General features: G+C 41.1%; 1 pseudogene across 1 annotated transcript in view; it reads left to right on the forward strand.

Moving 5' to 3' along the window:
* Positions 1–8,693, forward strand: part of LOC146813738 (uncharacterized) — a 53,722-nt pseudogene extending 45,029 nt beyond the window's left edge. Inside the window, exon 2 of the transcript XR_014962893.1 lies at positions 6,335–8,693. The product of XR_014962893.1 is annotated as an uncharacterized LOC146813738 (transcript). The remainder of the gene's footprint in view (positions 1–6,334) is intronic.
* The last annotated feature ends 5,951 nt before the right edge of the window (positions 8,694–14,644 follow it).

A 14,644-nucleotide genomic window follows, 5' to 3' on the forward strand; every position in this document is an offset into this window, starting at 1 on the left:
ATTGTTGATTTTTAATATAATTTTCATATTCTACTACCCCCACCATCATCATCAATGGGGTGATTCTGACTGGCACCTTAATGTTCCTCAGGAATCCACCTATCTCGTGTATTAAACGTGTCAATTTTTGACATAAAACGTGCATAATATCCAGCTGCTCTGTACCACATCTTTTACATTTCCCATCACAGTGATTTCTCCATTTGGACATTCTTGCAGGGGTATAATATAGGTTAAAATATGACTTTTTCAGTTTTGTCGTGAAAATGATGTTATCAGCTCGAGCTAAGGACTCTTGGAGATGACACCTTCACATTCAGTATCTCCAAGCCATTATTTTGCGTTTGGTTTAGCAGCACGTATATAGGTCCTATTCTATATTTATGCTTTATAGCCTCGACTAGTGGGATCTTCATCATATAATTCAAGTCTCCTATATTTTGTTATAAAAAATCTCAAATTTGTAAATATTTATAAAACTTAATTTGTATATTAAAAAATCTCTGAAGTGAAGGCGTGCATGATCATAAAAATCCCCTAGTTTCATAATTCCTTTTAGTCTCCATTCTGCCTTCACTGTCCCTCTGAAAATAAAGGGAGAGTAGAGGCTGAGGTGGGGGTATAAAAACAGCGATTATTAAGCTCTATTAGTCTTTTAACCTTGGTCCATACCCTTAGTGCGGCCTTCAAGATTTTGCTTTTTGTTTTTGTTTGATAACTTGTTTCAGTGTTCATTACCGTATTATTTTCAGCCTCTTTTCCCAGCAGCATTTCACTCATTGTTGAGGTCTCCGCCATATCTAAATCCTGTGGCCTGCCTGTTATTAAAATTGGCATATTTTGTAAAACACAGAATCAGTAATAGAATGTAAAACTAGGTGCGGCCATCCCTCCCTGGGACATGGGTAGAGTCATATATTTACCTGCCCTCTGTATCCCCACAAAAATCGAAAGCATGTAGGTTCTAACTTTGTCAACCATTCTTTATCGATCCACAGTTGCATGGAGCCAAATAGATACAAAACTTTGGGGAGAACATTTATCTTCAATACATTGCATCTCCCATAGAATAGTTGAGACTGCACTTTATCAATCACCAGCCTTAAGTTGATGTTGACTATGTGGTCTAGAGCGGCAGTAACTTTTATCCCGAGATTTAGTGCGGTCTAGAGCGGCAGTAACTTGTATCCGGAGATAGGTTGCCTCTGCAATCACCCGTTGATCTTCAGTATGGGTTTGTTCTGTGCAGATTAGCTGCGTCTTGGCACTATTCAGTTCATATCCTGAATATTTTCCAAACTGTTAAGCTAGATTTTCTATTTCTGGTAGTGATGCCGTTAGATCTTGAATTATCACTGCCACATCATCTACATAAGCAAACACCTTGTACTCTATTCCATCTTGAGTTACTGGTTTAAAATGCACAATCTTCTCCAGTTGAATCAAAAATAAATTCATATAAAGTGGAAATAATGGGCAACAAGGACATCCTTGTCTTGTTCCCCTAGAGATAGCCTTCATATTGAATCCGTATTATTTATTCTTCTCCTGGCAGAGAGAGTTTTTTATAGGCCCTTGAGTGCTTGAATAAACTCATCCCCGTAGCCGTTCTTTTAAAACTGCTTACAGATAAATACACGGCTCTCTGTCAAATGCTTTTTTATGCGTCTAGCAGTATAAGTCCGAGTAGCATCTGCTGAATCAAAAAGTGTGACCGTTCTCCTTATATGATCCAACGTTACCCTTCCTGGAATAAACCCATTTTGTTTAGGGGAAACCAGGGAGGTTATGACTCTGCTCATTCTATTTGCCAAGACTTCAGCATATATTTTGCTATCACAATTTAGTAGATTGGCCTATATGAACTGGGAAGCAAGGAATGCTTATCTTTCTTAACAAAAACTACTATGCTTGCTTCTTTCCAAGAATGTGGAATAAAGCCCCTTTGTACCTCCCTGAAAATCAATAGAGTATCATTCCTCAGTTCAGAGAAGAAAGCTTTAAAGAAAGCTTTAAACACTTCTACCTGGAGGGTATCGGGCCCTGCAGCTTTTTTCCCCAGAGGCCATAGATCTTATGGCATCTACTATTTCTTGCAAATATATCGGAAGATCTAAAGCTGTCTGATCTTCCTTACAACGCTTGCATTCCCCCTGCCCATAATCTGGACATAGATTGGCAGAGGTGTCTACTTCTTCTGCATATAGCTTTGTAAAGTAACCCTCAAAGATTTAAACAATCTTTGCTGGCGTTTCTACAATTTAATCTTCTATATTTTTTATGGCTTTTATGCATCCTCTTCCTCCCTTAGCACTAATTTGCTTTGGCAATAGCCTACCCGTGGCTCTCCCATATTCATAACCTTGTGTTTTAGAAGTGTGTTATTTCAACAGCACTTCTCTGCCAAAATACTGATTTAATTTTGGCTTTCGTTGGTCAACAAATGTGCCAGGGTTGACTGACTGGGAAAAAGACCTGGACTGGTGCTGTCTTGCTGAGAAAGTAATATACGAAAGTAGGTGCTGTCCCAAGAAATGGAAAAAAACCTGGAGCCCTTGGGAAACCTATCGGTCATGAAGGGAGGGTGGGCTGAGCTGGGGCGGAGGGACGGTGGGAGGGTCCTGGATACTATGCATGGGAAGTGAAGCAATGTATTGAAAGAATATAAATTCCATTCTTGTAATTGCCCAAAATGGTTTTGCTTAATATCTATTGTCTGTACTGATGGATTGCACTGTTTTAATAAAAAGTTTAAAAAACAATTTTGGCTTTCGTTTTAGCTATTTCCTTTTGTATTTCCTAAAGATTTTGCTTTTTTCCTATTTTTTGTTTTTTTTAGCTAGTTCTTCTTCTGCCAGCTTCTTGCACAAATCTTGTATCTCCTCCTTTTTACACCCGCTGTAGATGTAAATTAAAACTAAGACTTTCTCCCTGATCCCTGCCTTTAACATTTCCCAAACTATACTCCTGGGGGCCGTACCCGTATTGATCTCTAAAAATTGGTGTATCCAAGTTTTCATATGCTCTACATATAATGAATTTGCCAGAAGCTTCCCATTGAATGTATGTACCCCCCTTTGTCTACCTATGTGCCCTACGGGTTTCGTGAGGGTTAATGGATTATGATCAGATATGACACTGGGAGAAATCTCAATGGTCATTGTGCTGGCTTCACTAGCCGTCATAAAAAAAAAAATCTAGCCATATCCTCTTTTGCGGATGGGAATAAAATGTAAAGCTCTGGTCCGGGGCCATATGCTTATCCCATAGATCTACCAAATCATGATCTTCAGCCAATCGTGCCAAAGCCCTATACACCTTCGGTTTTCGCCCCGATATGCCTGTTCTTTAAAATGCGTATAGTTCACACTTAAGTGAATATTAAGATCCCCACAAGCCATCAATGGAGTAGGTCATGTGGCCAGCTCTATATTCAACTCATTAAAAGGTTTGCCTCCTCCAAGTTAGCCCCATCAAATTGAGACTATGTAAAACGTATCCCACCTACTCTCATTCTACGATTACCCAAAGTCTTTGATTATCTACAATTTAGCGGGGTGTGACTGAGAGAGTTTTTTGCAAGCTTCTCCCCCCTTGCCCTCCCACTTCCCCAGCGGTCACACTCTGTCTAGTGCAGGCCAGAATATTTAGTCCTATTTCTTTTAGCAGCTCTTTCTTTCCAAATGGCATATGTGTCTCTTGGATGCAGATTATATTGGCCTTCAATATCCTTAAAACCAGGGCCGCTCTGGCTCTTTGGTGCCTGTTTTTTAAACCACAAATATTTATAGAGCAAATGCGTAACTTATCGAATTGATTTTGCCCTCTTTTATCTGCCATTATTGGTTTTTCTTCCTTATTTTTCCCCCATATACATATTAAATCATGCCCCATTGCCTCATCAATGTTCCTCTTACCATCTGCCGCCCGTACTTCAGCCAGTGGGGGTATTCGACTCTCTAAATCGCCACATGGAGTTGCCTTAATCTGCATCTTCGTTGAGGCATTTTTGTGTGTTTTTACCCTCTGCCCAATTAACATGGGGCTCAGTGGACTGATTGCATGCTTCCTTAGTGGCTGATTTCCTCACTGCCGTCTCTGCCCCTGCAGTACTTTCTGTGCTACCTGCACTGCCGCAAGGTTTCCCTCCCCTCGCGGGCTTAGGTGGCATGGTCTCTAGTCAGCTCAGGACACACAGACGATGGCGTCGGAGATCCAGCAGCAACCGCTGCACACGGCGTATCATGGTCAGAAGCCTTGCTGACGACAGACTATACCGATCATCGCTGGGCTAAAATCTCCTGTAAAAATACACGGCCGGCAGGCAGTTTATCTCTATTGGGGGTTAACTTGAAGATGTCTAGCATCCTCTGCAGGGTAGTTTTGATGAGGTGCTTACAACCGCTGAGTCGCGGCCACCATCTTGCCCCTCAAGTAGCTACTAATATCTACATTTTCTTTTATAAGAGGAGTAACAATAGGTTGTTTACCTCATTTATGAAGAACTCCGTTTGACGAGATTCAATTGTTATAATTGCAATATCTTCTGCAAAAAAAGACAGCTATTGTGTTTACCTGGAATTATGTTCTGATAGGAAGTCAAAGGGTTTAACCTCGAAACTTTCAACCAGATCACTAGTGGAAACTTAAGAAAAAGAATGAAACATTTTACATTGGGCATCCTAATATTGTGAGTTGACATTCACTCAGATTTGTTTTTCCTTAGGTCGATAATCTGACAAAAAATGAAATGAGTTGCAGAATGTTTAAGTAGCCAAATGCCATAGCCACAGCAACAGTTGTCCTCTCTCAATAGATATTGAATAATTCCTTTGAAGTGTTAGCAGAGAAAGTTAAGTACCAAAATATAAAACATATTTACGTTTGCGCCACTAATTGATTTTATTTTGGGGTTTCAAGAGAGGCAAGTGGTGCGTTCGCACCTAATTTACAGCTCTTTGAAACCTGACCAGAAGTACAACTCCACAAGAAGAAAAACTTGTTTTAATCCTGCATGAATTCTGGCAAAGTGGCCAAAATACCAAAAGAAGAAATGCCTTACTTCCAGTAGTTTGCTGAATGTTGTATAGAGGTGACCATGTAGACATGGAATCGTCACAGGGATGAAAGTTCTCTTGTGAAAAAGAAAATGAATCCTATTTCCCACAAAGGCCATTTTCATTGAATGGAAGCACTAGTTGGGGCAAGTTCTAAATGGCGTAATGCATAAAACGTGTCAGCTGCTTGGTAAAAATGATCTCTGTGGCATTGAACAATCTACTAAATCCAGGGTATTTTACTTCTTGCCATTTTGGAATCGCTTTTCGGGGATTTGTAGAGGGAGTGTTAACAATTAAGAAGCTATAAAACCACCAGGATGTTCACATAACAAAGTCTTTTGCATTCCTTACAGTTTGTTACCTATGATAGTTGTGATCGAGGATGGATTACCTACATTGCACCCTGAATGTGTGCTATAGATGGGGATATTATTTTGACCCAAAACTTCTCCCTCACAAGGTATTCCTGTCCCAACATTTAAGTTAACCACCTCTTTTTGTTGATACATACAAGTTTACAGGTAGCACGTGTCTGTCTGTACCAGGTGCGAGGCAGAACTGCTCAAGGTTACTTTTTTGTATTTTCTTTTTTTAAGCTTTGCAGTATCAGATTTCCCTTCTCTTCTCATACTGAGGGAGTGTATAGTAAATGAAAGAAATACGCATGTACACTTTGTAGGTATTGTCGCAATACCTACAATGTAATTCCATATCACTCTGGATAAATGAATATGTAAGTAGAAAGCTTTTTCTAAATGAGAATAAATAGATTTCCAAACAAAACCAACTGGGACTATTTCTTGATCATATGAAAATTATATATCAACAAAGGAGTACATGCTCCTTTCTTTCTGCACTGTCAAAATATGTGTCTGGTAAGGTCCAGTGCCTAGAGTTAATCTGCTCCATTCAATTCAATCAAATTGGGCAACACCATCAGGGAACGGGATCCCTGGACCTTTCTTCACACTGAGAACAGTGTATAGTAAATGTATAAAAGAAAATCATGATTTGCATAGTTTCTCTGCTTACTAGTGTGGAATCCATATTCATTCTTTCTTCAAATCATTGCATGGGAAAGATGTACGAACACAAAATTGATAATGCCATATTACTTGTATTCCTTAGGCAATTAATGTTTTCAAGGTTTTGTTTATCTCCACTTCACACTCAGTCTGTTTTATTTTTGTTTAACGTATATTGGAATTAAGCTTTAAGGTATATAAGTTTATGCGAATGGAATTCTAATTTTGGGTACTTTTTCCATCTAACAGGTGCTTGACATACAAGAAGTAAGGAATACATGATTGTCTTTTGAAAATCGTTTTGACATAAAAACCAGCTATGAAATACCTGTCCAGAGCAACATCTTCGCATGCCAGTTAACTTAACTCTAAACAAAAAAAGTTTTTTTGCGTATTGGACAATCAGAACGTTACTTGATGAAACTAGTACCAGGAAAAAGGAAACCTTTATGTTCACCTGTGGAGTAAGGTCCATCAGTGTTACTGATGTGGAAATTGTTTAGAACGCAAAGAGTCATGTGCACAACATAAGCTCACATGGAAGGGCAATATGGATATACCTAATAGATGACCATGTCTTCAGTAAACTGAATCAACTGGAGAGTTGCATCCGAGAGCATCAAGTCTTGTGACTTCATAATCAACCCTGATGAAAATGCCTTCACTGTCGCTATATCAGAAAACTCAGCCACGTGATATCACTCCTCAGAAAGACTACTTAAACATGCAGGCTGTCATGTACCTATTTATACGGATTTCCCACTGAGTGATCAGAAGAATTGTGCATAGCAGAAACCTACAAATGCTATCATTGTGCAAACAATTCAATTGGATCTGTTTGAACACAGGAAAGTGCACATAATGGATACACTTTATAGGTGTAATGATTGCGATCAGGCTTTTATCACAGAGATGCTTTTAATACAACATCAGGTAAGACATACTTCGGAAGCGCCATATTTATCTGCTGAATGTGATGAGGATTTCAAAACAACATCTAGCAGTACTTCAGCGATATCGCACTGATGAAAAACCTCATACATGTACTGAATGTTTCAAGGCTTTTATCACAAAGTGCCAGTTAAGACGACATCTGAAAACCCATACGGATGAACGACCATATAAATGTACTGAATGTGGTAAGGCTTTCAGAACTAAATTACAGATAATACAACATCAGATCACACATACTGTTGAAAGACCATATAAATGCATAGATTGTAAAAAGGCTTTTAAATCAAAAGCAGTACTAGTAAAACATAGGAGCATTCATTCTGGGCCATACAACTGTACCGAATGTGACCAAGCTTTTAGAACAGAGAAACAGATAACGGTACATCAGAGAATCCACAGTAGTGAACCACCATTTAAATGCATTGAATGTGCCAAGGGCTACAAAGCGAAAGGAGACCTAACACGCCATAGGAGAATCCACTCTGGGGAAAAACCGTATAAATGTACTGAATGTGACAAGGCTTTCAGACGAAAAGCATCACTAACAGTCCATCATATGACTCACACTGGTGAAAAACCATTTAAGTGCACCCAATGTGACAAGGCTTTTAAGACCAATAAAGATCTAACACTACATGAGAGTGTCCACTTTGAAAAAAGCCCATATTATTGTACTGAATGCTCAAAGGATTTCAAAAGAAAGCGATCTCTACTGCTGCATCAGAGAACACACACTGGTGAAAAACCACATAAATGTACTGAATGTGTCAAGGCTTTTAGGACAAAAAGTGAACCAAGTGTACATCGGAGAACTCATTCTTGTGATAAACCATATACATGTACTGAATGTGTCAAGGCTTTTAGGACAAAAAGTGATCTAAGTGTACATCGGAGAACTCATTCAGGTGAAAAACCATATACATGTACTGAATGTGACAAGGCATTCGGGACAAAAGGAGTTCTAATGTTACATCGGAGCATTCACTCTGAGGAAAGACCCTACAAATGTTCAGAATGTGATCGGGCTTTCAAGTTAAAACCAGGGCTAATGCTACATCAGAGAATTCACACTGGTGAAAAACCACATAAGTGTATAGAATGTCACAAGGCTTTTGCAACAAAAGGACAAATGATACTACATCGTACAACCCATACTGATGAGAGGCCATATAAATGTACTGAATGTGACAAGGCTTTCAGGACAAAACCAGGGCTAATACTACATTGGAGAATCCATACTGGTGAAAGACCATTTAAATGTACTGAATGCGACAAAGCTTATATAAAAAAAGAAAATCTAGTGGTGCATAATAGATCACACACTGGTGAAAGACCATATGAATGTACTGAATGCAACAGGGGATTTAGAAGCAATGGAGATCTAAAACGACATCAGAGAATTCACAATGGTGGAAAACCGTATGTGTAAAAATTGCGTCAAGGCTTTCATGTCTAAAGGAGAGCTGATACGACATCGGAGAAGCCACATTGGGAAATTACATAAATGTAAGAAGGCTTTAAAGGCAAAAGGAGAGCTAATGCTAGATCAGAAAATTCCCTCAGAGGAAAAACCATGTATGTACTCCATTGAATATGTGAAGGCATACAATGCCAGAGAACAGACTCTGAAAATCCAATAAATGTACTGAATACATCTTTTTGCTACTTTTGATTCTGTGGTCCACCACACCAGAAGTATTCTCCTTCTAAACATTGCAGGGATAAGAATGTTTGAACTTTGATGGTTTTCATAATTTCTAGAAAACTTTTTTCCGTGTTATGATTAACATGTGACTCTGATGCCTCAAATATAGAATGCAGGGTTCCTTACGTATCTAGCTTTCCACTTATCTTTTTAACATACCTCTGAGATCTTTTACTCAGTAAGATCAGGTGGTGGAACCAGTGATTTCAGTTCTGTGTAGATGACGATTATGTGTTGATGGAAGTTCAAACGTTTACTTCTCAGAACAGCTTGATGGGGTTTCAAAAGAATCCTAAGTTTGTTCTTGTTAAATGGAGCAGAAATGGAGTTGATCTTAATTGATAGAAAAACTGATCAGTATAAGAGTGTGGGAAAATCCACCTTGTTTCTTAGCTAAGCTCTGCATTTGGAATAAATATCACAATACTGGGCCACTCAAGAGGCACATTGTGATGGAATTCCTGGCTAGTTCACATCTTGACTATTCTAATAGTCCGTTTCCCATAATAGCACAATAAGATGTATAATTGGACTGTCAAATTTTGCCAATTTACTTAAATATTGCTGAAACCTCTACTAGCTTAAAGTGCAAGAAATACCACGGCTCAATATTTTATAGAGCATCCATTAAAGGATTGTTGTTAGGGAGGTTACAGTCCAACTATACAACTGACTGTCCAACAAAAACTACCTTCCTTCTCCTAGATGCCAGTGCCAGTGTTCATAAAGTGGAATTCTCTTAACACTCTTTGAAAATAACACATTTATTCTATTAAACCATATGCTGGCACAGGAGAGGAAATTAAACATTTTTAATGGATGGTATCTGTATATCAATGCTTCCCAAATGTCTTAGAACCAGACACATTTCTTATGATAAACTTTCGCGACCCACCTAGCTTTTGCAGACATGAGGCAGGGATGATCCTTTTGACGTGCTAGACATGCTGTGACTTGCCAAAATAGACTCTACATTTTTTATTTCTGCATTCCTTTCTAAAAGCAATTGTAAATGTAATGACCTTTACCACTCCCTTCGATATATATTTTGGTCACTGTCCCATAAATATATTTAACTGTCCATAAAAGTGGCAGTTTATGAACTGCACTGCAGCAAGAATAATTTTCAGAGTGGGGTGCTGGCCTGTGGCATCTGTTTACTATGATAATCAGGCTTCTGAAAAACCTTGGTGTTGATACTGGTGATTTTAACGAATTTGGAAACAAAATCTGCGGCAGAGTATGGGCAATTGGGGTGGGTGTGTGTGTGTGTGTGTGTGTGTGTATATGTGTACACACACATACACCAACAGATTCCCTCACCAGGGATTTCACGGAGCACTCTTCGGTTAAAAAAACTTCCATTTATTTTGGTAAACACGTTTCGGTGATTTCTGCCTTTCTCAATGCCATAGTGCAAAACTTTTAGCATCCCACTTAATATAATGCTTGTCACTTTGTTACTACAGTGAAGAAAATGTGGTTACTTAACTGGCTCCTATGAACACACAACCTGTTGCAGGTCAGAGTGGCAGGGTGAGGAACATATTCTTGAATACACTACCAAATCATGGCACAGTAGTGCACTGTTATTTTCAGGCACCCCATTTTCTGTTGATTGTCATTCACTATTTTCCAGAGCTAAAGCAACACATGGTGGATTGTAAGTTCTCTGACTGACCCCAGGGAGCTTGCAAAGGAGGCAGACCTGGGTGAGTTCCAGAGTGTCTGGGATGGCTTTAGGGAGTTATTTAAAGGACATTGTCTCAGGTTTTCCCATCAGAGTGAGGGGGAGGGTCACAGTGACCTAGACAGGTCTTGGTGTAATAGGGGATGAAAGGGGTGTCCCATGTCGTCCCTTCCAAGAGTGAGAGGAGAGTAGAGGTGTGGTTTGGCGGAGGCACAGGGTGCCTTATTTCTAGCCCCATACGTTGGATTATTCCCAGAGAAAGCACAAGCAGTGGAACCTGGTCTGAATGGTGAGACATCCACTGATGGGAGCTCTCCACTGGGTTAGGGGAGCGGAGTGTGGTGGTTGCCCCAGGCACCCTCCCATTTCTGGTTTCTGGGAGTACAGTTTCATAGCGGATGGTACAGAGGCCCAGATGGAGGGGAAAGAGGTGGAAGCAGTCCACAGTGGGTGGACCGGTAGGTCCAGGTGTTGCCAGCTGTGAGATCAGATGACCCCTAAGACTGATCCTGTGAGGCCCCCTCTGGCTAGGGGGAACTCAATGCACTGTCAGAGGGCTGGAAACCTGGGCCAGGCAGTTTCTTGCACTACACAGTGTGTTTCCCTTGGGGGTAGGGGTACTCCCCTAGAAGTCCCAACTTGCCAGGCACATGTTCAGCTGAAGGGTACAGACTACCCTTAGGCTTACCCTGCCCTACTTGAATAACCAGGGTCAGGCTACCACCCCTGAACTGGTGAGAGGAAGGGTGGAAGAAGGGTGCAAGTCACCTGGGGCTACAGCCCCCTCCTTCACTCTGAGATCCCACACAGTCTGAAGACCCCCTGGATGGCCTGGGTGTTGACACTGACCTCTGTCAGTGGACTTTCTTGTTTGTTGTGGGCAGAGTTTTCCCTTGGATGGGGACAGAAGTTGGACCCCAAGGGGTGGAATGGGCAGCACCACGTTGTTGGCCATGGTGGTAATATGTGCCTACTGGGATGCATCTGTGAGCAAATTAAGGTTAGGTTCTGCACAGATTGGGTCTGTAGATGAAGAGAAGGTTCCCCATGAGTCGGTTCAGTGACTCAGTAGAGTGTAGACAGAGGGATCCAACTGAGTTCAGTTAAATAACTTTCTGCAGGGTCTCCTCCAAACATTCGGCCTTCCTTCTTCCCTTCCTTCTTCCCTTTGTGCTGAATTAGTTTTTGTTGGCTTTAGGGCTCTGGGCACTTTACCCCTGCTAACCAGTGCTACTTTTAAGTTTTACATGACCAGGTAGTAAAAAACTATCAAAATAGTTTTTCGCTACTGCAAGGACACTTACTCCCATAGATTAGAGTTGGTATTACCTTATTGCAAGTTTTAAGTGTAATTCTGAATTGGGAAAATAGATATTTCGAGGTTGGCGTCTCTGGACTTGCAATTTTAAAATCACAACCTAAGGTAAAGTTGGATTTTAAATTGCAAGTCTGAAAATGCCCCTTTAAACAGTTGGCATTTTTTTACTTAACCGTTCTGTGCCTTTTGTCTGTTTCTGAATACATGTCTCGGGTGGGTAACAGCTGGGCCTTGTGCATTCCATCTAGACAGCCACATACAATGGAAGCTTAGGTGTGACTTGTTGGGCCATTAACTGGCTTGATGGGGAGAGGTGGAGCTAAGCATAGCCCTGCTTGCACCTGACTAGACTGTGCCCTGCCTCCATACAACAGCCCTAATGACCCTGTATTGATTGAAGCCAGGGGAGGAATGGGATTTCCTGCAATTCAAAGCCACTGTCTAGAAGCTTCTCCAACCTTCTAGAACCAGGGCACCAAAGTATAAATACTGTACCTCAGACACCACCACTTCAGGGCACTTCTGAACCTATGGTTAGTCTACTAGGAAGAAGGGCTGCTGTGCGGCTGAAAGAACTGCCACTATGCTAGACAGCCACCCTGCCGGATTCCTGCTTTGCTGACCTGTGCCCGCTGCCCTCTTGCCTGGGAGTGAGAAGAACTGAACATGCATCTCTTCAACACAGAACCCTGAGTGACTCCAATGGCCTGCTAACTGAGCTCTTGTTTTCTGAAGTCTTAAAGAAACAAGACTTTTGACCAACCTTCCGACCTCTGCCATCTGAGTCTGCCCTGCCAAGTGGTACCACCCCAGTCCTGGACCCTTGGAAAGTGTGCCTTAGGTGCTCTGCCCTCTGTGGTCTTCCTCGGAACTGCTGCGAACACCCTGCGAATCAACGCAGACCGAGCCAGGATTTCAGGTACTGTGTTCAGCAGGCCCAAGTGGGTTCCTGTAGCTGGCCCACTCTCCATCATAGTAGGCCTGAACTTGTGACATTGTCTTAATCCGGGGCGACCAGATATCCTTTGTTGGCGTATCATAGTTTCTACTTTCTCAGTAGGAGCTGTGCGTTTGTTGGACAACATAAACCTTGGTATTATACCAGACTGATTCTGTGCACGCACTCAGGATATGCTTGCCTGTAGTACTGCTAACTTACTCTTAAGCCGAAGGAGGTAACAAATGGATTGTGCAGCCTCTGAACATGACAAACCTGGCTCCCCAAGGACTAGTGGTAACATAGGTAGAACCTTTTTGCTCAGTCACTCGTGCATACCCAAAGAGAGCAAGCATATTGTTGGAATACTTTGTATTTCCTGGGGTCTCGTATGGGGAAACACTTCTTCAAGCTGGTTTGTTTTTATGCAATCCAGAACTGAATTTTCTCCTATCTGATGGGAACCTTACCCATGACTGCATTTATCGTTTGTTGGTTGATGCCTGTTGTAGCGAATTGTGATTGAGCAGTCCTCGCTGGATTTATTGTTCATGTTCGCTCAACAAACTGTCAAACATCTATGTATTGTTACTGGACTGTTGTACAATCTACATATTTGTGCTGTCATATTATCGACATCAGGATGTGGTGTGTAACCGGCTAAGACTGGCCATGTTTCTTCCTCATTGCTAAGGCAACTTCATTTGTTGTGTGTGGTAGGGCTCCTTCAAGCCAATTTTGAGGTTCTTGGTATGTTAATGGTATTTCTAATGCTTCGTAAGCTGTTTAGTTATTTGGAACTTTAGGTGCAGTGTAAGTGTGACACACCTTTGTGTTGTCTGCTGCTTGGAATGTAACCCCTGAATAGAATATCTCTGTCCTAAAAGCTTTGTGAGCCTCAACCACGAAGGTAACATCCCCACCCATAAGTGTGAGACCATGTTGTAGCAGTTTTTTTATAACCGCATGTTTGCAGTTCTCCACTATAAGTTAAGCTAGAAGAATAAGTGGAATTCAGAGAGGGTATCACAATAGGATACTCCTTTGAAAGGTTCAAGCTTGAACAGCCTATACATGGTTTCCTACTCTGCTGAGGAGGATAGTCCCTACCACTATGGATGTCTCTGGTTAATGTGTGAGTAGAGGTCTTTGGGTATACAAAAGAGAACTACTCAGGCGATCCATTAATAAAGAACCCAAGCTACTAACGGTGGCGCTATGTCTCAAGCTTCTACTGTCTCAGTAGGAGCTGTGCAATTGTTGGACAACATAAATATTGGTATTGTACCAGACTGATTCTGTGTACACCCTCAGGATATGTTGGCCTATGAGCATGCTAGCTCACCGTGCACCATATAAACCCCTAAACCTAGCGAGGTAACAAATGGATTGTGCAAACTCAACATGACAACCCTGACTCCCCTAAGTAATCGTGGTAACCGATCTAGGGACCTTTTCGTTCAGTCGCTCTGGCATACCCAAAGAGAGATGCAAGAAATACACTACGTGTTTCAATATTTATTGAAGCATTGTGATTCTTATATAGATTATGTGCACTGCAGTAATCAACAGAAAGAAGCAAAATAGCGTGATTAGCATTATAAGAATAGTGAAAAAGATTAAAAATTCCACTGTAGTGCAAGAGCAGTGTATATATGTGGGCATATAAGTAAAGTGTATAGTGATCGCCTATGCGCTCCCTAACCTTGTTGCCTCGGGCGTGTGATCTGCTATAATCACTTACTAAATGATCTATCTCCCCATTACCTGTGGGTAAGAGGGCTTAGGTCCACGTCTTGGTCACAAGTTGGACATTGCTGGTCACAGAAGGAAAACGGTAATCAGCTGGGCTGGAATTCCAGCATGCAGCAACCTTGCCGCGACCGCATTCTCTTTTGATTTGAACACGGAAATGCTTGTGTGTATATATATATATATATATATATATATATATA

The sequence above is a fragment of the Triturus cristatus genome, chromosome 6, assembly GCF_964204655.1.
Source record: "Triturus cristatus chromosome 6, aTriCri1.1, whole genome shotgun sequence".
Classification (NCBI taxonomy): Eukaryota; Metazoa; Chordata; class Amphibia; order Caudata; family Salamandridae; genus Triturus; species Triturus cristatus.